The sequence below is a fragment of the Puntigrus tetrazona genome, chromosome 1 (genome assembly GCF_018831695.1).
Source record: "Puntigrus tetrazona isolate hp1 chromosome 1, ASM1883169v1, whole genome shotgun sequence".
NCBI classification, from domain to species: domain Eukaryota; kingdom Metazoa; phylum Chordata; class Actinopteri; order Cypriniformes; family Cyprinidae; genus Puntigrus; species Puntigrus tetrazona.
In genome coordinates, this window is record NC_056699.1 from 19155839 (window position 1) to 19181109 (window position 25271).

At 35.9% G+C, this 25271-nt stretch overlaps 1 long non-coding RNA gene across 1 annotated transcript in view; it reads left to right on the forward strand.

Moving 5' to 3' along the window:
• Positions 1 to 20989, forward strand: part of LOC122333031 — a 183067-nt gene extending 162078 nt beyond the window's left edge. The window contains exon 4 of the long non-coding RNA XR_006248576.1: positions 19301 to 20989. This is a non-coding gene — a long non-coding RNA (uncharacterized LOC122333031). The remainder of the gene's footprint in view (positions 1 to 19300) is intronic.
• Positions 20990 to 25271: the final 4282 nt, after the last annotated feature.

The following is a 25271-nucleotide window of genomic DNA, read 5'->3' on the forward strand; positions in this document are numbered from 1 at the left end:
TATGAGTAAATACATTAAATGCATTGTAAAATGCATTGTCTTCCGGGTTCTGACATCATACATGCACTGCTCTATTCAAGAGAGGCTAGAGGTTGTCTTCCTTCAATGAGATGAGAGATGTTGAGAGCAGGGATAGTTGGAAGGAAAGAACTGCCTATTAACTCCATAGCGAAAAGAGAAAGGGGTCCAGCACTAATCCCATGGGTACTTCAGTGGTTTGCTAGTGTGAATCAAACATTCTTCTTCATGAAAACATGCTTGTTCCCATAAGATGCTGTAGAACTCAAACCAGTGGAGAGCACTTTTAGCGATGCTCAGTTCCAAAGGGTTGATAACACTGATGATTCACTTTGGTCAAAAGCACCATCATAGGTATGTGTGAGAGTGACTGGGGCGGGGAAAAAGAGATTTTTCTTCTTATACTGGAAAAAATACTGGAGACATGACTGGAGCCAAGCTGCTCAGTCGGTGCACAACCTTATCAACAGGTTTTATACACACACAATGTTCTCTAGACCTCATCTCTAATGCTAAAGCATCCTTGTATATCACATCAGTTTCAAATTAAAAATACTGGACAGTTCTTAAGCAGTACCATGGATTACAGTGTACTGATTTTCATATAAGAGTTTGTACATTGTTAGGTCATTAATTGGGTATGTGCATGTTAATGAAGGAATCCTTGTGGGCTTTTAATGCCCATCATTGAAAAACTGATGAATGTTCCTTTGTGCCACATGCATACGTTTTCTTTTCTTTTTTTTCTTTTTTTTAATCGGCCATGCAATACTTCATGACATTGAATTTTGAAATTGTTACATTGATGCATTAGGGTCCTGTGACCTTCATTCCATTCAGATACTGTTCTGGCAAACCTCAAAATGCAAATAAAGGTTTTTCATAAATTTTAGAATTTACTAATAACTATATTGAGAATATAAAGAAACCACCAAGAGAGAGATAGTCACTGAGAGCAGAACTGCCTCATTATAGAGATTTATGTGCTTTCATTCACAGTTACACTTATTTATCACCTCAGATATTCAAACATGTTTCTGAGTATTTTCCCATGACACTTGGCTCATAAACTCATGCACAAACACATCCATATACCAGCACCCCTGCTTGCGCTGTCCGTATCCCTACAGCCACAATGTCTTTTGCTCATGCTTCGATCATCCATACATTAGCAGTGGGAGATACTTTTGAAGCTTTCCTCTTGTGGTTTGTAACAGACAAGAAGAAGCAGAGTGCAAAATGTAAAAATTAAAGACCATATGACAGAAAATGGAATAACAACAGTAAGCCCAAGCCCCTTTTTGATCAAAGTTAAGCCAAAAAAAAAAAAGAAATTAAACATCCCTCTCATTTACTGACCCCTCGTGCAGTCCTGCATTCTGAGATGAGATGAGATGAGCTAACCTAACATAGTTAAAGTAATAGACTCTTCTCTGAGCTAGTATGGAAGAGAACCTTGTTTGCTCAGACTCTGACTTGTAGCTGAGGGGCTGTGAAATGTTATTAAAGATGTCAGTTTTGTTTAAGGGGGAAGGACAAGCTTAGAGAGGGCAAGAGGCACATTGCTGTGAGGATGTCCCTGTCAGATTAAAACTGACCTGTTCTCTGACAAGCTTTCATCTTGTTGAGGCCAAACTTTCAATAGGGAACAACATGAGGATGTTCCACAGATGTGCTACTGGGGAAAGGAATAGGACCAGAAGTTATAAAGTTACAATGTATACTGTATACATTTTGTAGTATACAGTAATAAGTGCAGTTGTTACTTTAATACTTAAATACTGCTTTACGATTTTGACATTATATCAAACCTAAAAACTATTATTATGAATAATAATAAAAATAATAATATAGAAGCCTATTTCAGGGCGCATGATTAAACTTTTTTTTTAGTCGTTAACATTACTAGGTTGCTGAAATTTATATAGTAACTTACTGACAGCTGGGTGCCAGTAATTTACTGTAAAATGTTTACAGTGTACAACGTATTATTGCTATAATTTATTTACAGTACAATAATGTATTTACTGTAATATTACTGTAAAAAAAAAAACACTGCTCCCCAAAAATCACAATAACTCATGAGCTTAAGTTAATATTGATAATACTTTGTATTGTCTTCAGTGTCACATGATCTTTAAGAAACATTATAATGTTATAAATATTTAAAACAGTTTTCACAATTCTTTAATGAATAGAAAGAGCCAAAGATCAGCATTGATCTGAAATAAAAAGCTTTTGTAACATTATACACTATAATATTCAAAAGCATGAAGTCATTATATTTTTTGGGGGAAAGAAATGACAGAAATTACTTCTTTTATTTAGCTTATTTCAGATGCTTTAAATAGATCAAAAGTGATGAAAAAGACATTTAGATTGTTACAAAAGATTTATACACATAAAAACTGTTCTTCTGAACTTCCTTTTCATCAGGGAAACCTAAAAAAAAGGTAGCACAATCAGCATATCAAAATGATTTCTGAAGGACACTGAAGACTGTAGTAATGATGCTTTAATCACATTAATAAATTACACTCTATTCAAATATAAAACTGTAAAAGCGCAAACATTTACTTTTTCATGAATTTATTTTTTACTCGTGTTGTATTGTAAAATTGTATTTTGTGTGATTCAGGTTGCGCCCTCTTTCTAGAATTCTAGCTAATCTGTGACTTTTAGTGCATCTGCGTCTTAATAAACCAGCAAGCACGAGAAGAAAAAAACATTTTTTTCAAAGCAGTGTTTACTTGTTGGTGCTGTACTTTTTACCTAATTATATAGTATAATTAATTCTAATTTGTCACACCATTTTTTTATACTGTAGTTTATGATCAGAAAAAAATGGCAGTACAGTAAAACAATGTTTTTATAAAATAAAGATTTTTAATTTTTATTAGCAAAACTTGCTATATTGCTAGTTCGTTCCTTTCTTTAAAAGTCAGACTGTTCTGTGAGTTAGTGGAGAACAGCAGCTAAAGGCTAATTTACTAACATTATTAAGTTGATGGAATAATGGAACAATGAATAACGGTAGTGTACTGTAATGAATTTACTGTAGTGAATACGGTAGTGACCGTATTTTTTCACATAATCATTTGCTGTTTCCTGTAATATACTGCATACACATTTTACAGTATCTCACTGTCCATATTATAGTAAAATATTGTTAAAAAATCAGTTACAGTAATTGTAATCATTACATTAAATAAACATAATACACACTTTTTTATATGTGTGTATTTGTATTATTTATATGTATTATTGACTTTACTGATTTGAACTGTATTGCTATTTTAGATCAATTTTACATATGTTTTGTACATTATACTGTTGGTTTTGAATTCTCTTCCTTTCAGCCATACCTTATGAATTGTTCCTGCTTGAGTTCAAGGGCTAATTGGGATCTCCTCTGGCATCACGTAGCACTGCCTTCTCATTTACTTGCAAAATAAAATGTCTCCAATGCCATAGCATCCCAGCTCTGTGTGAAAGGAAATATGGATGTAAACGTATTAAATGCACATTTGCCCACACAAAGGCCGGCCTGAAGCAATCAACCCTGGCTTGCAGTATCAAAGATACAGTCCCGTGTCCATAATAAAACACACAGGACCAATTAGTCTGCCGTCCTTGAAAACGTGTGTCTGTTTTTTCCTGCTCTGAGCCTATCAGATCAAACACTCCATGTTGTCCATCATCAAAAAGTAGCAGAGGCTGGTTTTCTTCAAACAAAATGTTTTTATATATATATATATATATATATATATATATATATATATATATATATTTAATCCAACTGAAAAGTTGCAGTACAAAAAAAAATGTTTTAGAATTTTTAGTCATTGTATTATTAGTGATATCAAAAATATTATTACAGTGTTACTCTTTCAAGAATCTCTTATATATTATTTTACGATGACAATGTTTCATATTACTTAAGTAGTTGAGTAATAATAATTACTTTTTAATAGTAATACACTTCGACATAACAAAGCATGCACAGCGATCCAGTATTTTGTGTGTGTGTGTCCCTTTTTTGTTGTTGTTTGGTTTTTGTTGTGCCTGACCTCTTTGTAGAGGTAAGTCTGAAGTAGGTATGGTGGGATCAGTCATGGCCTGATGATCTTCCATAGTGCTCTTTACTTGACTACACACTAGCCTTAATTGGTGGCCTTGCAGAAGGTTTGGTTTGCTTATAGAGCACTGTTTGTAAATACCGCTGAAATTTTGGGCGTAAGAGCTGGAAATGATGGTCAGAAGGGTTACGGTCAGGTCACCATGACTGTGAGAGGTAAATGCCAAAGGTCCTCATACAGCCAGGCATTATTTTTTTTCTTTGAGTGAGATGGAGCAGATGTACAAGTAAAACTTCTACGTTTGTGTGTGCTCATCTCAGGGTCTTTTTTTTTTTGTTGTTGGTCTACCAGGCTTTCTCTTTCTTCGTCTATTCAGAGAGTGTGTTAGCCTGATGAAGTTTCTGTCAGTGGCAGGCATCTGGTCTATAAGCAGCGACTGTCATCTCCTCCAGTGCCCACACAAAATGGCCTCCAACTGCCAACACAATGAAATGGCAAAGCACATGAAGACGTTTCTCCCTTTTGGGATCAATGCCCACACACACGCACACACACGGAAGAAAAAAAGAGAAAAACATTTTATTCATATAATCTATTAATCACTCGTTGCTGTAAAAAAAACCTTCCTGTATAGCTTTGCATGGAAATATTTACTTTAATAATATAACAATTCAGGGGAAACTCAGCCTGATAGTGGTAAATATATTATTTGCTATTTATTTCCAACAATATGCCAGAACCAATGTAAAAACAACTAGAAAAAAAGTAATTTCTTTTCCATATATTTGCATAAAAAATACTTGCATAACATGCTTTTTAAGAAAAAAAAGATGGGCAAAATATGTGTTAATAAGTGGCTAATATTTTATATATATTCTGTCACTAAACTTATTCTGATGTACAATACAGTCTACAGCAATCCAGTTTCCAAGCTGGACCTGGAGACGGGCATTCAGACTCGAAGTTTACTACTTTTTCTTAATTCGTCTTCCGTTGAAACCGTGTCTTTAGTCGCAACATGTGGGATGACATCCAGCGTTCCATAACGAGTACACACACACACACACACACACCAGCATGCAAACATCCTTTCTGCAACTACTCGCTTCTCTCCTGAGAAGTCCCACTCTCTAGCTCTCTCTATCTATTTCTCTATCTCTCTCTGCAGGCCTCATTACTGTACCTGCAAAGAGTGACAGAGAGGAGAAAAGGTTGTGGAAGTCAGAGAGAAAACTCTGGAAAATATACACAGCAATCTGTCAATTCTAAATATACAGTAGAAACCCGCGCTCGGCTCAGCGGCAGATGCACCGGTTCTCCAAGCACCGGAGAGGGGCTCCATGTGGCCCAGCTGTCTGCCAGCTCAGCTCAGATCAGGTCAGGGCAAAGAGTGCTCGCCACACCACATCGGGATGAGGGCTGTGGCTTTGCCTTTGAAGTAGCTCTCGGGGCCCGAGTGGGCCTTTGCATTAAGTTTTGCCTCAGAAGTCACCTCAAGGTAACGTGAGAATGCTTGAGGAAGCCAGTATGCTGGTTATGTTTACAGTTTACAAACAACACTCCGGTCCTCTGTGTTTCAGCCCACACCATTTGCTGTTTCGTTTCTCTGTTCAGTCATTAGTCCCTCGATGGGGCTGAAGCTGTTTTTTGGATCATGGCCGTACCTTCTAAAGTGCACAGAACCGTGGCGCCTCTGTTCTTTACCACAACTCTCCTGCTCCTCCCTTAACTCATAATGGAGCTCATTACGGTAGCCCTCCATCTCTGCTGTGTACTATATACACACATCAATATTGATGAGGTGCTGATGTCATCGTCAGTTTTGAGCTCTTTTGGAAAAGAAATGCTGATTTATGACCGTTTCTCCCAGTGTTTTCCCGGAGACAGAACAAGAGAAAAGTAGTGCAAAGATCAGAACAGATGTATTTTTCATATAATAATAATGATAGTGATAAAATAATAATAATCTCTTTTCTAATTTTGTTTTGGGATGTTTATTTCCCCTCATTATTTAGTTTAAAGTTAAAGTTGGTTCATCCATGATAAATGTAGTTTTTATTATGTATTATTGACATATATAATTGTAATTGTCATATATATATAATAAAACATATATAAAAAATATATAAAACTCAACTCAATACAGAAATTTTCTATGGCAAAATTTCTCTCTCTCTCTCTCTCTATATATATATATATATATATATATATATATATGAAAAATATATAGATTTATATTTTTTTCAGTGCCTCAGTAATGACTGTATATCTTTCTTGATTGTTATTTCAGCTCCATACACCATGGGGTTAGAATCCACTCCGTGTATATCTTAGCTCCATATTGCTTCGATAAACTAATTAGTCATACTTCAGAGTCACTATGCTCTTCACATGATGTAGAAATGCTAATAGGTTTATAATGAATTGGTCTTCTCTGTTCCTGGCATACTGAAAGATATTTAAACACTGAATTTTCCCTGAAAGGTGCTTTGCTTGTAATGTTATTTATTTCCATTTCTTAGAAAGGTAAAATAAGGAAACATTCAAACAATGTGTAGGATATCGGATATTATTATCATTGTTTTCCTCCCCCGTTATTAGACTAACTTAATCTATTTAGTTAATAAACCCGGAAAACTATTTTTAATTTTCCTGTAACTGAAATACCAATCATTTCAGTCATTTTAGTATTTACATTTTACAAAAAAGAACATTTATTTGACATTGAATTAATCAATGTTTAACGTGTGTTAATGTCATATCATAAATGCAAGTGAACATGCATTAGATGAAACACTTATAGAAATGTAAATTACATTTCTGATGTTTTTTTTTATTATTATTATTATTTGATCATGCCCAAAAATGAATGAATACGAATGCTGTATGCACAGTAAATGTGGCATCCCATGCACATGCATTGTAAGTACAGATGTGAATGTTTATTTATTTGTTTTGACTAATTAAATGATTTGAAACATTTATGTAATAATTAAAAGCATGCCACAGATGCTCTCCATATAGTTTTCCTAATCTTACCTTTTCATATTGCAGTGTCACATTTTAAAAAAAAAATATTTTTTCAAGGAATGTTTCAAATGATTTGAAAGAAATGTATAATATAAATATTTTTTATATAACAACAAGGTGTACATTTTTGAAAAATATAAAATAAAGCAATTAACATACCATTTCACCAAGAATGCATCCAAAGAATTTTTCATTTGCATAGAGGACATTCTGTGTTGTTTTCAAAACCTGAATTTATTTAGTAAGAATGTGTCTACAGGACTACATGTTAAGTAGGAATAAAATGTAATAATAAAACAACAAGAAAAAAAAGTATTTTTAATTCTTAAAACATTCCTAGAGTGGTTCAAAATATGTATGCAGATCCTAGATGTTGCAGCATCAGGGTTTACAAACACTATTTTTAATGTTTCATCAAGCAGAATAGAAAGAGTCTCATTATTCCATTTGACCTTACATTTTTGCTTGACAATATTTAATTTCAGTTATCATTAAAACAATTTGCTTATCTGAGGCATCCGATCTAAACCAAAACTGAAGATAAATTTCAAAGTTAGATTATACTAACCACAGCCTTTGAAAGACGATGTCCTCAGTGTGTGTGCATGCCTACATCCTTTTATGCACTTAAAGGTGTGTGTGTGTGTGTGTGTTTGATGGAGCAGAGAGATTGTTCTTGTTCTAGCTTGTGTTACGGCGCATTTCTCTAAGGGGAGAAATGGACCATTTCAGGGTGTGGTTTCATTTAGTGCGAAAAGGGCAAAGATAATATCTTTGAAAGTAACATTTTTTTTTTATCTTTAGGGAAAAAAGCTATTATACAATCACAACGTTTTTCTTTCTTACATTAAAGAAAGAAAAAAATAATTACATATATAGATTCATAATTTTAGGTATGTATATATTATGTTATGTATATATTTATTTAAATCAGTATTATGTTTTTTATTAAATCTTTATTCTTGTTGTCTGAAAATCAGATTGTGACCAAGAAATAGGTGGGAATATAATAAGTGCATTATAGCTTGTTCTTATTGCACAGTTGAGTACAGTGTAAATGTTAATTTTTATTTATTTTTTAAAGTGTAAGCATGTCTATTTATTTAGCAGTTCTGCTTAATGAAGTTGCCGACAAGTGTTGAAATGTGTCTGTGTGAATGGTTTCACTCGCTGCCATAGATGCACGGTCTGAACGGTTGCCAGGGTGACGGGGTTCTGACCTATAGAGGCAGGGGAGGGATTGACCCGTGTCAGAGCGCATTTGCTGCTTTTGACACATCAGCCGTGGCTTTCCACTCTGCCGCTGTCTCTCAGGTGTCTTCAAGGCTGTCTTCATCGCTGCGCCGCTCCTTTGTGAGCCCTCCCCCTGTCCGCCCGCATGTCTCCGTCCCTCCACCCCTGGCACAGAATCTTTTCTCTGCGTTTCTGCTGGAGCTCCACTGTCTTGCTCTCAGCCGCTGCAGCTCTCCTGCCCAGTGTTTGGGTGGGTTGGGTTAATGCTGCGCTTCCCTTGTTTCCTCACCTTAGGTGGGGTGAAGACCAAAGCTAATATCCCTCCTCCCGCCTAGCCAATCTAAACATCTTTAGCCGTGGATGGGCGGCCTGAACAAGAGCCCAGCAAGACGGGTGTCTTTGGTGCGATGGCCCCCTCCGTTTGACATGTGCACAATGGCACTGACCCCTTCTGACGCTTCTCTCTCTCAATCCCATCGGCAGTACACCTCACATAACAGCTGTTTTCTCAGCTGAGAAGAGCTCACCTTTAACTTTAATGTCCATACTTATGGGATTTTTCATCGTTAATCTATCAAAAGATTAAAAAAAAACACACGCATTCGTCAACGAGAAGGTGCAGTTATCATGGAAGTTAAGGGGGATTTCAAACGGGTAAGTTTTATTAATCCATCTAATACAGGTCAGAAGTTTTAGCGTTTTCATCATTTGTACTGATATGAGTTACAACTTTGTGCAGATGTTGTTTAACACACACGAGAACACCGCCGAGCTGGTGAATTTCTACTTCTTGGGGCGCATTCAGACACATAGCGACTTAGTCTCATATTGTTTGAGTTCTCTTAAAACCCGTCAGCAACATGCAATCTTCATGTATTTACGATTGAAGTTTTGAAACCAGCTGCATTTTTCATTCACAACTACTTCTGACATGTGCTTTTAATGCTTTGACAGTCAAAACAGGTCTTGGCGCCAATGCGATAGCAAGATAACATCTGAAAGAACAGCTTGGAAGCCAAGTCGCTGAAATATACATTATGTTTCCATCTCTGCTCAGCTGATATGCAGCCATTAGAGGGCACAGTTGGCTCTCCTCAGCAGGAGTCCGCGGTGCCCTCCGCCCCACCCCCTCCTGTCTCGCGCTTTCGGTTTCTCTCCTTCCCGCTTATTCTTTTGGAGAACAGATACTGGGGCGCTAAGAGTCTTTAGAACCGATATGATCTGCTGTTTACATTCTGCGTTTCAAATATATGTTTGTTGCAAATCTCCCGCACGTTACGCCGTGTGCTTTGAGTTGTGCTAACACAGATGGAATTTAGATTTGCATGGTGCTTCAGGTCCTGACACGAAAAGACCTGTTTACTCTCGGCCAAAACAGGCTCCAATTTACACCTAGGTGCGAAATCCTTGAGCCAAGGAGATTTGTTGTGTCGCGGCAAGATGCTGTTTCTGTGTTGCACGCAGACACACACTCACATGCTGCTTTTACATCTAAAAGCTCCACTTACCTTGTTGCTCTGGTATGAGGATATTCCCTGCACAGTTTGAAGAATAGCTGCTTTTTCTTACTCTCCCCTTTTTTTCTCTTTTTTGTCCCTGTCTGTTTATTCCAGTTTTATTGGTTAGATTTAGGCATTTCTATACTAATTATTGTAATTTTTCAGATTCAAGGCTCATTTTAAATTAAAATTAAATACATATATACTGTATGTGTGTGTGTGTGTGTGTGTGTGTGTGTGTGTGTGTGTGTGTGTGTGTGTGTGTGTAATTCATTACATTACACATTACAGGTAATATAATAAGACTACTTTTTGATTACTTTTAGGTTACTTTTGACTTAACTTTTTATCACATATGAAAATCTTGTTTATATGCAATACAAAAAGAAAGAAAAGATATTCCATTTATTATTAACAACGTGAAGAGCATTAAACACCGCATTGCATCAAGGTCTCCCAATTTGTGAAGGAACTGCAGGGGGTTTGTGAGTTTAATGAAAAGCAAATAACTAATTAAATCATGAAAATGTCAAATTGCAATAAAACATTTTAAATGAATAGTATTTAAAATAAATCACTCACTAAAGAAAGCTAGCAAAACACTTACAAATATTTTTTAAATAGTTTTTGTTAAACGGTGGTCAAATATTGGATGGCTTCTCAATTTTCTGTGTACAGTGAGCCACCTGACTAGTGCTTGGTTTTTCTGTGAATGTTTACAGAATTTAAAGATTTTCGGAAAGTGCCCTGGACCACAAAACCTTCTTTAAGTCTTAATTCGCTGGGGTATATTTGTATTAACAGCCAAAAATACACTGTATAGATCAAAATTATCTTGGTAACACTTTACAATAAGGTGTGATTTGTTAACATTAGTTTATGTATTAATTCACACGAACAGACAATGAACACTACATTTATTACACTCTTTATTCATCTTTGTTTAATGTTAGTTAATACAAATACAGTCGTTCATTGTCTGTTGATGATAGTTCACAGTGTATTAACTAATGTTAACAAACAAATCTTGTGGTTAAAAAGATTAACAAATTAAAATGAACATTAACTTATTAAATGCTGTAGAAGTATTGTTCATTTTTTACAAATGTAGGTAAAAATCGTTAACTAATGAACCTTATTTTAAAGTGTTACCATTATCTTTTATGCCAAAAAACATTAGAATATTAAGTCGAGATCATGTTCTATGAAGATATTTTGTACATTTTTAATTGTAAATATATCAAAAACTTAATTTCTGATTTGTAATATGCATTGCTAATAACTTCATTTGTCAAACCCTCCAGATTTCCAAATAGTTGTATCTCAGCCAAATATTGCCATATCCTAACAAACCATACATCGATAGAAAGCTTATTTATCCAGCATTTATTCTTGTATAAATCTCAATTTAAAAAGAATTGACACTTATGACTGCTTTTGTGGTCCAGCGTCACATATGTGTTAGGCTATTTAAGAAAGGACAATTTAACAGATGAAAATGTAGAATTAGGGATAAGCAATACGGTGTGTATATTGCATTGCTGTTGTGCAAATATTTTTTTTAAATGATGGAATCAATAAAATTGAACTGTGGTCTGATTATGAGTAATCTAAAATGTAATGTAATGTAATTGCAAGCGCTTCAGTTTTTGGAATCTGATTATGTTATTCAGATCTAATCAGTTATTACCCTGCACTATATGCATTTACATTTAGTCATATTAAAAACTAAAAACAATGAAAGTCATTTATTTGCTCATTTGGTGTAAAAAAAAAAAATCATCAACTAATAAATAAATGTGAAAATGATTGTTTCTGATAGACATTCAATATTATTACGATTAGTGAAGCGTTGCTTTTATATATTTCAGTGTTTCCACCGACTTCTTTTAATTACACATGCTTTGTGTCCCGTCTTTTGTCTTAATTGTGACTAGAGCCTGTTACATCGGGCTTTAGCTAATTATTTAATTGTTGCCTCATTTGTGATAATTGGCCATCTGAACAAGAAGACATTCATGCCTGTGGCAGATTTCAGGCCCATCAGAGGCATGTCTCTGTCTCTTCCTCTCTCTCCCTATCTCTCTCTCTCTCACACACACACACACACACACACACACACACTCGTGTTTACTTAGCTGTCTAAAAGAGGGCATCTCATAGGCTTCTAACAGTGTTTCATATAAACCCTTTTTAAAATAAATAAAAACTATCCATACCACTGAAAGAAAAGGTTTTTGCATTTGCAATTAAACAAATAATGAATAAATGATTAAACTCTTTACAATTATATAAAAAGTAGAAGCATATTTTGACTTTTTAATATGAATACACACATATTTTTATGCATTTTTCAAGTATTTATGTATACACGTGTCCACAAATCCTGGTTAGAGCAAGGACAGAAGATGCCAAGAAAGTGATGAGCGCCTCTCCATTGTCCTTTATCGTAAAGAATGAAAACCATTTTTTATTGTTTGCCTCTTCTCTCCCACCTCTGAAATTTTTCACTTTTCTGCATTACTGCTATCCCATTTTTACATACATTATTTAAATACATTTCTCTCATTGTACTTCACCGGCATGACAAATAACAGAACACTTGCATGAGAAGACTACTTGTATAAAAAACGCTTAATATGCGATTGCATAACGAGACATAGCAATATCATGCCAGTAATATAATATAATAGTTAGAAAAACAAGAAAGACAAGTTGAAAAGTAAATGAAGTGATGTGAAAGAGAGGAGAAGGGAAGGCAGAATGTTCACTATGCCATCATGCTGTGACAAGCAAACACGTACACAATGCTACACGCTTGTGCTTGTGTTTCTCTAATAGATAGGAAAGGTTTTCAATGCTTGGCATGTTGTCAAATTTGGGATATATCATTTTAATTTAGTGTTTGGGTTCCACTGAACATTATGCATTCAGTCAGGAAATGCTGTCTCAGTTCTGTTCATATTATACGCACAAGCTTTATTATCCTCTCGTGGCAGCCATGTTTTCTCTCTCTACCCATTGCTGCTCTTTATTTTTGTCTCTATACCTACATATCTTTGTGAGGATCAAGCTACTGTGCTCATAAACATATTTTTTTCATGTTTCTTTTTGCTTCTTTTCATCTGTTCAAATGTGCCTCTCTGTATAGTAAAAACCGGGGGGTAATAGCGCCCATGTTAGTGCGAATGACGTGATTGGTTGGCTCCTCCAAGTGATTGCGGGTGCTATTTTTCTCTCGTCTCTACCAAATGGGTTGCCAGGGAGGGGGTCTTTAACTGAAATCAGACGACAAGCCAATGAGACGCTGGCATGCCAGATCAGGCTACAGAGGTGGATTGTGGGTAGAGAGGGTGGTTATTCAGTGTGCCGTTAAAGTAGGCCTCCATCCCAGTGCCCCAGCTGTGAGACGCCATGAGCTGAATAGGGCCGATTTCACAATCCTTTCAATTAAAATCACAACATAATCCTTCGTGCAACCTCTTCAGCAAATTTCCTCTCCTTCAGCCGCTTTGTGCGCCGAGTCTGAAGTCCAGTCACCGAGCGGAGATGTGTCTGGCATTGAAATGTTTTGATTCTCTCTGCCCCTGCTTTGAGAACATATTGTCTGTGACAGCGACGGGCAGCAAAGGCCTGAAAAATGCTATGTGCATTTATAATACAAGCCTTAAAGACTTTGTGAAGAAAATCAGGGCTCGTGTTTTACAGTTGTGATTGTCGTAAAATGGGGCAAGCGCTCTCGGGGGAGAACGTGAGCTCTAATTTGCCTTGGTGGACTAGACAGTCCCAAAGGGAAAGGGATCGAGAGTTATGGTGCTGTATCAGCATTCATTTATTTGTGAATGAAGACGGGACAGACCGTTTCAAAGTGCTACGAGCTTGCCATGAAAATGGAAACTGCGAGGGGGGATGGTGTTGAGAGATGAGACTTTGTTCGAAAGCTAAACATAGAAGTAGGGTACTGCATTCTTTCTTTTTTTTTATACTAAATCGGTCATAATCAGGTTGTAAAATAAATAATGACTGTCAATTGCATAAAATTGGATTATGTTTCTTTAAAGTAAAAATATAGCTAAACATTTACATAGCAAGGGCCTCACTGCATAAACACACTGTAACTACAGAGATGGCAGTGCCCTTGACCTCTGATGTTAATGTATCTTTTAATTGGTTTTAAAAATAAAGGCGTCTCAAACAAGCTGTCATAGCTTGTTTACTCCAGTCCGATTTTATGAAATTCTAGAGTTCAGTCTCCCTTCGCCGTCTTTGTGACTCACTTTGTGTGCAGGGCTTTTTAGTAGTTACACGCTTATTTTATCGTTCTTGCCCTCCATTTTCTACTTCTCGCCTCTTATTCAGTTGGACAGGTCAGCAACACCTTCTTAGGAGTTGAGGGGGGAAAGTGACACAAGCAATTTGCAACTGAATCTTGGCACCATTAGAGAAATAAGGCAAGTGTGATCAGTGGTATAAATAGTACTTGTTATTCTATGTAATAAGGTTACTCCTGATTGCTTCCAGGTGTATGAGGCAGACAGTAGAAGCCTAAAGGAAATTCAAGCCTTTCAGCGCTTCTCCCACCAGCGCTGGCTTGAGAAAAGCAGATTGTCATTTCACTACATTTTTCTCTCCTCGTTTCTAATGCTCTGTAACTCATATGATTAACCTCCTGCGAGTCCCACCTCAGCCCTGAGAGGATCGTGTTCGCGCACGGTGCCTTGATGCATAAAACATCCCCCCCTTCGCCGACGCAGGGAATTCCAGTCTAAGCTGTAAACATGTAAAAATGAGAATGATTGTAATTGAAATTGTTTTTATGGACTACTAATGAACTGAAAAGTCTGGCTTCCGGAAAAGTGAGACAGGATAGTGAGAAAGGAAGGAAAGGAGGAAAAAAAGAATAAGCAAAAAGTAACAGTTCTTGTCTGCGTTGTAATACTAGGAGCGGTTGCTTTACTCAGTGTTCACATGTAGACACAGAGTATGCTTCTCTCTGTCTTCAGCCGTGTTGTCAATGGCCAGTTCAGGCAAATGAATAAATAAATAAATGAGCGTAAAATATTTATTTCTGCATTGAAATTATGATAAAATGATTTGTTTGTTGGTTTTGAAATTAATGCTTCAGTGTTTTGGTATAACGTTACAAAAGATTTCTGTTTCAAATAAATGCTGCTTTTTTTACTTTGTTAATCAAAGAATCCTGGAGAGGGGAAAAACTGTTTTCAACTTTTATAATGATAAGAAATGTTTCTTGAGCAGAAGGATTGTGTGACACTGAAGACTGGAGTAATGATGCTAAAAATATACCAGGAATAAATTACATTTTAAAAAGTGTTTAAATACAAAGTTACATCTACTATTACTACTTTATTACAAAACTATAAACTATCAACTATTATTTACTATTGCAAAATTTTACTTTATATTTTTATTAAATAATTGCAGCCTTGGTAAACATAAGAGAAACATAATGTTTTATTATTTTTCAGTTTTATATTATTATTATTATTATTAGTAGTAGTAGTATTGTTATTGTACAGCATGACATGCATATTGGGTCTAATTTATGGAATTTAATATCATTGTGATTTTTCCTTTCTTTTTTTCAAATTGCAAATTCAAATGTTCCAAAACGTTATTCTGCGTTTGCTTCCGTCATAGTCTGCCAAGAGTCTTGTTTTGTAAATTTTGACATGAATGAACGCTAAAGTAAATTAATTACAGAGCAGTCCTCAAAATCTCTTTTTGTTTTCAATTGTAAGACTTCATGCATACAGCACTGCCAACCAGCCGCGATGTGTAGGATACAGGTCATCTGCAGCTGCAATGAGGCGTTCGTGGATCATCCTGAAATTCAGCTTCCAACTATTCCAGGAATGAGAGAAGACTGTCAACACAATTATAATCAATCACATACCATTGCTCTGCCTTTTCATCCTAGGGATTTTCTTTATGTTAGCAATGAAAAGAAGTAGTTAGATACATTTCAAAAGTACAGCTATAATGAACTTTTTCATATTTCTCATCGGTAGCAATAAATCGTTTGCGTCACATTCTTACTGTAAAATAGCTTAATGGGTGATGATTGTAATCAGTTGTGAGGAACATTCAAGTGCTGGACCTCATGGAGATTTTCACTGTGAAAATTAATTTGTCCTCCATTTGCTACAACTGTAATAAATTGATGACTTGTTTCATTGCAAGCTCAATAGTGATGTTTTGCTAGCATTCAGATGTGAAAATTATGTAAAATTAGTATGAATGACCTTTGCCTTGATTTAGTGTTTTTCCCCCATCTTGTGAAATTATGAAAATTGTTCACTAAGTGGAAAGGAAAAGGAAAAATTAATTCATGTTATAGCACTCTAATTTCAATATACTGTATATGTTAAACAATGTCTAAATAGTCTAAATAGAAAATGTTATCTAATGCAATTTAAATAACATCACGGCTTCTTCGTGAATCAGTTTATAAATCAGTTTGAAGCAAGACAGCGTGTCTCTCTTTGGGACTGTTTTGTAAAATCACTGCTTGACTTGAGCTGATCTTTCTCTCTATCTGTCCGTCTATCTTCTTCCTTCCTCTTTTAGCATCATTTTCCATAGAACTAGAGGTTCTCATGTCAACACATTGCTCAAAGAATCTTTTTATGAGGTGATCCATGTTCTTATAGCATTCACAGGGAGTAGTCTTCACACAGACTGGAAAACTTTGAGTCCGAGAGGCTTCTTGCTTTGAGGGTTTACATTTCCCTCATGAGTTCGGTAGAGGAGATTCACAACAGCCATGGGAATAATCAAACATGGCCTCCTGAGAGTTTGTGCATGTAAACATTCTCTTGCTTTCTCCCACACACTCATACACACGGACAACCACACACAGAACTTGTGCTTGTATCAGTGCTTGGGTTTTAAACAAGGTCCGAAAATAACTTGCCACAGTGGTGAAATGGTCAGTGGCAAGAGAAGGTAAAATGCTTACGCTATTGTTAAAAGATTTGATGGCAACACGCTTTTTTATTTTTTTGTTTTCTGTTTTATTTAATTTTTTTGTTGTCGTTGTTTTTAATGCTTTTTATTCAGCAAGGATGCATTCAAATGATCGAAATCTCTCTCTCTCTCTCTCTCTGTCTTTATATATATTCTATTAAATGCAAAAATCTAAAGTAAAAATTATAGTAAACATTTAAAAATATGTTTTTATTTACTAAAACCCTATCTATAATTAACTGAATCTATAATTCAGCAAGGATCCATTCAGTTGATCAAAAGCAACAGACAATTATAATGTCAGAAAAAACATTATTTTGCAAAATGCGAAAAACTAAAGTAAAAATTATATTAAACCTTTTAAAATATGCATATTTCAAAATAGCAAAAAAATTCTATGTAGAAAACTAAAAATTATAATAAACTTATAATAACTTATAATGAACTATATATATATGCATTTAACTAAAATGCAGATTCATGTATAGATTTACATAGAAGACAAAATATATATGTATATAGAAGAGAATATCTATCTAGATAGGTAACGTAATTGTAAAAATATTTTCTATATATTTGTTTTGCATCGTAGTGCATATCATTCTCGACTGTTAAGATGTTTTGAGTTTTTTCAAGAGAATGAGGCTGCATGTCTACACTACAGTATTTATTTTAAACATCTCTGAATATCTTACTTGATCTCTTAACATATAAAAGTATACAGTAGATATTACTGATGTTTGTTGGATATTTGCACTGATGCAGCTCAGTAGTTGAGTGTGGTCTCGTATGATGTGTTGTATCGTGATTTTGGTTTCCAGTAGATGATAGCGATTGCTGAGACAGGCTCTCTCTCTCTCTCTTATCTCCTGAAACACTGAGTTGTTTGTGCTTTACAGCTCACCAGGAGGTCCGCCCAAACCCCTCATGCTATCTTCCAACCGCCCATTGTCCAGATCCCAGTCTCCATAGGGAACTAATGCCCCTCACTCTCTTCTCCTTCTGTCATATACACACACACTCTCCTGCAAATGAGACGTGGATATGCAAAACTGTGTCACTCAGCAAATAGATCTCAATTAGACCCCGATTAGGTGAATCCATGAATGATAATCAGGCCTTCAAAAAAGTGTGTTATCTGGGTAGTATCAAAGCTTGTGTCCTGCCTCTCGTTGGGAATAAACGTCCAGTCAGGAGGTTGTCAGGTTTGTTTGAAGGCTGAGTGTGTAGTTAGTGTGAAGAGAGATGTATTGATTTTACTGGCTTTTTTTGACAGCTTTTAAACTTTCATGAATAAAACACTGCATGTATTTTTGTCCTGATAACATTTATTTAGTTGTTCGTTCCTTGCATTTTAGTGATAAACAGTGCAAGTCATTGTTTCAGATGTGGTAGTCTCCTTTACTCGTTTAAACTGCATCTTCCTCAAAAATATAAAACACACGATTTTGTTTCTCGTATTTTCATTTTTGCGACTTAATGTGAAGCATATCCCACATATGAGTTTTGGAGAAAAACAAAAACTCTAAGTATCCTAGATCAACTTTTGATAGTGAATTTTCAAGTGAGGTAAAAGTTGTTAGAAGATACTGAGTCCCGCAGACAGAGTTTTTCTTTAGTAGATTTAGGTTGAATTACTCATGTAACTTGCATCAGCAGGGTTTATATTATCATTTTTATAACTTGACTTAGTGTTCTGCACTTTCTTATAACTGTCATTGTTGGAGTTGACTTAAACCACATAATGATACTTTTCCAAATAAAGTTACTAGCCGAACTAGAGTAATACTGTTTTATTTATTCTTTGTTATTCATACATGTTTTACTCATATATGAATCTTATTTTTGGAACCTAGCTGGTTAGAAACAACTAAATAAAATGAAAAAGGAAAGCAAGATGGGTAAGATGTTTTAAGTTGTAAATTTTTTAATTAACTTTTTAAAATGTTTTTAATATATATTTATATATATTTTAATTAGCTATTTATTCCTGTGATTGCAAAGCTGAATTTTCAGCAGCCACTACTCCAGTCTTTAGTGTTGCTCTTTTTTTTTCTTTTTGTAACATTTAAAAATTGACTTTATTCTCACTTTTTATTCATTTTATGCATCCTAAAGCATTATTTTCTTCCAACTCAATTTGCAAACATATTCCAGTTCCAATAAGTCCACTTTTTGTATTTACTTCACAAATCCAATTTTACTTGGATCTTAACTAACATTAATTGTCATCCTAGACTGAACTATGAACCTTAAATTTCCATCACAGTCTGTCTCGTTAGAACTACATTAATTACACCCAGTGTCTCTGTTACCTCTCTCTCTAATAAGCTGAAGAGACCTTTGCCTATGTGCGGTGAACCCACAGTGTGAGGCATGACATCAATTCGCTTTTTTTGGCGTTTTTCTAGTCTTCAAAGCAATAAACGTCTCCTCTCTCTTTCCTTGCAGGTTGATTTGCTGATTCCCAGCCTTGATGCTCTGATGTCTGCTGGCCCTTGACCTTCATCCATGGATTAGTTCCTTTACGCTTGAGGCAGATCTGACTGACCAGATGGTATCCCTATGTGTCACTTCTTGAGGGTCAGGTGAGTGATGCCCTGTTTGAAATGACATTTAGTTACTCCATTTGGTCAGGGCTGTTAAAAAGATTAACCTTGAGAACAAGAAATAATAAATGGGATGTAATGCTATGCATTACTATGAATCAGAGACAGCTAGGCACAAAAAATAAGTTGCGAAATCCATACGGATCAAACATCTCTATGCGAACCAGTCGCTTGGCCCGTCAACAATCAAAATGTTTTAATACGGCTTGATTTTCTTTGTAGCGTAAAGCCTGAGCATTTTCGTGAATGCATATTGTGTCCGTGTTAGTGTGTCAGTGTGTACAAGACATATTTTCTCCCATCCCTCCGAGGCTTAACGGCGTTGTCCAATCAGCGACAGGCGCTGCCTAGATGAGCCAATGAGGACACAATTGGATAGTATTCGTTCTTTGGAATCAAAGGCGCAGCACTCCTATGATATTAAAATGCACTCTGTCTTTGTTCGTACCACGCCAAACCAAGAGTGAAAGGGGGAGGGTAAGGGGAGAAAAAACACACTCCACCAAAAAAACCTTTTTGTATTCCTCCCCATATGTCTCTGCGGGTGGGCACGCAATGACTCTCCCACTTCTTGCTTTGAAATCTCTGCCACTTCAGCTGCCTCCTTGAGCTTTTGTCAGCTTGAGACGCCGCACCTCGATGAAGTAGGGCAACTAGAGTGCAGTCTACAATCCTTACCGCCGCCATCTTGGCCCTTGTCATTTCCTTTACTTGTTTTGTCCCAGTTTTCAGTGTTATAAAGCTATACATCCAGGTTTTTAACCCGCCCCAGTTGTTCATCTTAACACGTTTAATATCTTTCTTTTCGTTGCTTTGTTTCGACTTCACGTTTTCCATAGCAGTTGACCTTTCTCTTCGTAGTAATGGTACATATTGTTAGACTCTTCCTTCAAATTCAAAAAGAAAGGGGTTTTGATTTATGTTTTCTCTTGATTGAATGGGCCAGTTTTCCGTTCTTTTTTCTGTATGGAGTGGAGATATTATTGGGCAAATTGCACGGCTTTCATGCAGATAAATGGGCGTTCGATAAAAGCCGCAGTGTTTTTTGAAGCAGCCAGAGAGCCGGGCTGCATTGGGTGATAACTTCATCGCAGCGTGGGGTCAGGGGCAGGAAGAGAAACCCGGCTGAAAGGGGATTAAGAGGAGCCATCGAAGAGCTCTGGACTCGGACCACCTGCCGGGGAGCCCAGGCCTGGTCCGTGCCTAATGTTTCTGATCAGCTATGCCATTGTCTGTGTTCCCCTCTTTCTTTTCTCCCTTCACAAGAAAGAATAGGACTGCCTCCACATTTCCCTGAGCTCAGATTAGCTGTTGGCCCCCTTTTTTTTGGCGTTGTCATATACTTGCCACTATTTTGTAACCGAAGTTCAGGGATCTGTTGATGGTGCCCTCCGTTTAGATATGGGATGATGAAAATATGCAAAGGGGATCATTTACCCACAGTTTCTGTCATTGGTTTCTAACCGCTACGTTGCTACAAAACCATATGCCATTTTTATGTCCTGGTCAAATATCCCGGTGATGCTCTGGAGGAGTGCAACTGTCAAATGACAAAAAGCATAATAAAGTAATATTAAAGAAGTTAAAAGAACTTAATTTCCAACAACTGAATTCCAAGTCTACTGGTGCCAAGCCATAGTAGTTGTCTTAGAATTAAAATTGCTCATTTAAATGAGAGCCAAACCCCATGAGGTTTCTGAATCATTCTGTTGAGTCAAATCTTTTCAATAAATCGGGTTCTATATATTGATCTAACAGGAAATAGCCCTCTGGAATAGATTATCAGAGAATATTGACTTAAATTTTGTGTGCTTGCTACACAAAGCTGAAGACTTGGAACGTGGTGTCAGATTCATTTGTTGTGATACTTCTACACCACTTATCAAACCTTTAGAATAATTCCTATTTTTTAATGTTTTGAAACATGTCTTATGCTCATTAAGGTTGTTTTCGTTTGATCAGAAATAGAGAATACCTTAAACAAATGCTGTGAAATATTCATACAATTTAAAATGTTTTTCATATATTTTAAAAAACGTAATCTGACGGCAGAGCTGTATTTTCAGCAGGTCCAGATCCTTCAGAAAATCAATGTAATACTCTGATTAAGAAACATTTTTTTCATTATCAGTGTTGAAATCTCTTTTGTTTCGCACACACACACACACATACATACATACATACATACATACACATATATATATATATATATATATATATATATATATATATATATATATATATATATATATATATATATATATAATTTTTAAATTGAGTAATAATTGATAATAACTGGACACTAAAACAAATCCAGTCAACATTTCTGAAGGATAATGTGACACAGAAAACTGAAGGTAATTGCTGCTAAGAATTCAGCTTTGCCATCACAGAAATAAATTGCATTTTAAAATTATTATTTTTAATTAACATTATACATAGGCTTTCTTTTAAAAGAAATGTTAATTATTTTGAATTATTGACTGGTGGTGTATACGTATGATATTATGGTGCTGTCGTTTTTGAAAGTCAGAAGTTTCATTAACTCTAATTGCATTGCAAAGAGCAACAGTATTTTTCAAAATAAGTAAGTAAATAAATGAATAATTCCCTGTTCTGTGCATCATGGAAGAAAGTCATGCTGGTTTGGAACAACACGAAAATGAGTAAATGATTACAGAATTTACATTTTTGCGGTGAATTAAATGCACATGTGGTCATATGTAATTTTGGATGGATTACGAACATTTAGCTCTCCCTCTCTCCCTCTCTCTCTCTCTTTCTCTTTCTCTCTCTCTCTCTCTCTCTCTCTCTCTGTGTACGCGCACATGAGTGCTTTACGGCAAAAAGAGAACTTTTCAGAGTTCACTTTCTGTGACCTAATGTGACTCTCTCTTTGTTCTCAAAGGTAACTAATAGAGAATCACGATGAGGGAGCATCCACTCATCAGTGTCTATGGTCATTTTTTATTCATCTTATATATTCACACATTAGCTGGAGGGGCTTCTCGGAATTTTTTATTTTCTCATTTTCTGAGCTGTCCTTTTATCAATGCCAAAGAATATAAAAAGATCATAAAAAATTCATTTATACACACAAAAGCACCTTAAAACACTTTACGTTCGCCCTGTACATGTGTTCAACGTGTTAAACAGACACACACCAGTAAAAATCTTTCCCTGCAATCAACATGTCTATGCATAAAATATTTCCCCGCACTATTTTTCATGGCTGTGGGCTGAAACAGCTGTAGTTAGATGCATGAATACTGATAGGGCCGATCGTGCAGAGTGCAGTGCAGGTGTGCAGGTGAACGCTCTGTTTGGCAGTTGCCTGACATGTTTCTTCTCTTTAGCATGTGGAGTGCAGACAAGCTCATGAATAACAGGTCTGATGAATGGTCGGAGCAGGCTTAACACTAACTTCTACAGCACCTGCTTCTGTGGTGCACCCCACCAAGAAGTGTGCGTATTGTGTGTGTGCTTGACACAAACTTACCAGAATAGCTATTGTGCGCAATGACAGCTGTGCGCACTGTTTTAGACAAATAATTCATCTGTGCTTGATGAAAAACAGGCGCTACATTTTGATGAAGGACGTTTATTATGATGTTAAAAACCCCTAGAAGGTTAAAAAGATGAGTCAGGCTGACTTGAAATGTACATATATCTATGATCTTGTAAACAAATTTCTATCAGTAGGCTACTACTGAGTGGTTTATTTATGTATGGCGGTTTTTGCAGCGCAAAAGGCAGGATATGATTCCATGAGGCTGATTTCTAAAAGATGGCAGTCTAAGCACACCGTAGAGTTCCCAAGCATTTTTTTTTAAAGCAGCCGACATCATGTTCTGGAACATTCTCTCTCTCGTTTTCTCTCTCTCCTCTCGTAACGGCTGTGGTCGGCCGTTCTCGGCCCGTGCCAACTACCAATAACCATATTCCAGGAAAGAGCTCCACATGTTCAATTATATAATTACATCATCTCAGATTTAGACAGATGTCCCATAATACGTTTCAAATGCAATCAGCCGCACTCGTTCCCCACATAATGCATTTGGAGAAGAAAAATGATGTCCGCTGAGCATAAAACAGATCATATTTGTTGTGTTGGTGCTTCTGTTGCGCACACTATTGATATTGTTATTATTAGTATCGCCGCAAGCTCCATTTAGTATTTTTGTTAGTAACATCAATGCGTTTTTATGGTGACTGCTTAAAATAGACTCTTTTATCATGGCTCATATATGGAAATGCGCCAAACAATACCCACAGACAACTAATTGCCTAGTTAGAGAAATAACATAATAGGATGAGGATTTTAATATGAAAATCCACAGCAATAGCGTTCCTTACCTTGAGTCCCGTAGTTATCCTCCAGCCTCAGTTCCTGACCAAACTAGTGTTTCCCGCTGAAATCCTGACAGTTTTAAAGCATATCTGCTCTCATTGTTCGGCAGACAGCGTACAAATCCCTTGAGCCTTGAGTCCAGTCCAGAGAACTTAGAATGAGTAATTGTTTACTTTAGAGACAAAGCTGAACTGTAGTCATACTATAGTAGTGGATAAAGAGAAAGTCTTTTTATTTATTTATTATTTTTGTCAGCGGTTAAGCCTCCCATGGACACAGTTTTTGGCCACACAAAGGCTGTGGGCTCAGGTTGGAAAGTAGCAGGAACATAATTGGCCCAGTTACTAGACAGTACAGGTTTTTATTTTAGTTTTTTATATTCCTCTATTTTGTTCTTATTTTAAGATTAGGCATATAGATCTAATAATCAGGTAACACATTATAATAAAGTCCCATTTGTTAATATGCATTAACTAGCATGAGCTAACAATGGCAATATATTCGATTAACCTTTGTTAATATAATGAAAACAGTGTTCATGCTAACAGATACAAATTATGATCTTACAAATGTATTTATTTATTAAACATTAAGATTAACATTATTGAATGTAAAAAATGTATTGTTAACTGCCTTCATTTAATTTTAGTTAACATGCACTAACAAATACAATAAAGCAACTTTTTTTTAAAAGATTTATTGATGTTTAATAATTTAATCTTAATCAAAGATTTGGATCAAAAGTCATGTTAAATGACATGAACACAACCATTTCATTAACTAACATTAACAACGGTTAATAAATTCTGTAAAACTATATTGTTAATGCACGTTAACAAATGAGACGTATTGTAAAGTGTTACCAATCACTGTAAAAATGGTATTGTGAAATGTGGCCTGCTTTAGGAAGCATATTTTTGAGGTATAAAAGCTGTATAATTGAGCTTGTAAACTGAGGCAAAATCATTTCAATAGCATTATTCTTTTAAAGGCCATGGTTTTGTGCTCCACTGATGACTGATAAGAAAGAATTGAAATGATATGAATAAGGCTTTATTAATATGCACCATTCAGTTCAAAACAGCATCTTGACAGGTTGAAGATAACAACGTTGACGAGCAGCTGAATGACAATTGTGTAAATAATATGCCCATCTCACTCATTTCTCGATCTTTTTTAATATTAATCATAGTAACAATCCCAAAATGGAGTTGTTGAATTTTGTGACTGAGTCTGACAGGGGAATGGAAATGTTGGCGAAACATTTGAAAGGTGACCTTTACAGACGAGACTCTTAGGACAGATGGGCACAAAGAGTCTGCTTCATTCATAAACCCATCTCCATTTGTCACATCAAGATGTAGAAAAGAAAAAGAGAAAAGGCCTTCTTCATTAAAGGTAGATGTCCTCTTCTATAGCAACGGACGATATATCAGCTCACCTGCGTGGCCACCTCCCATTG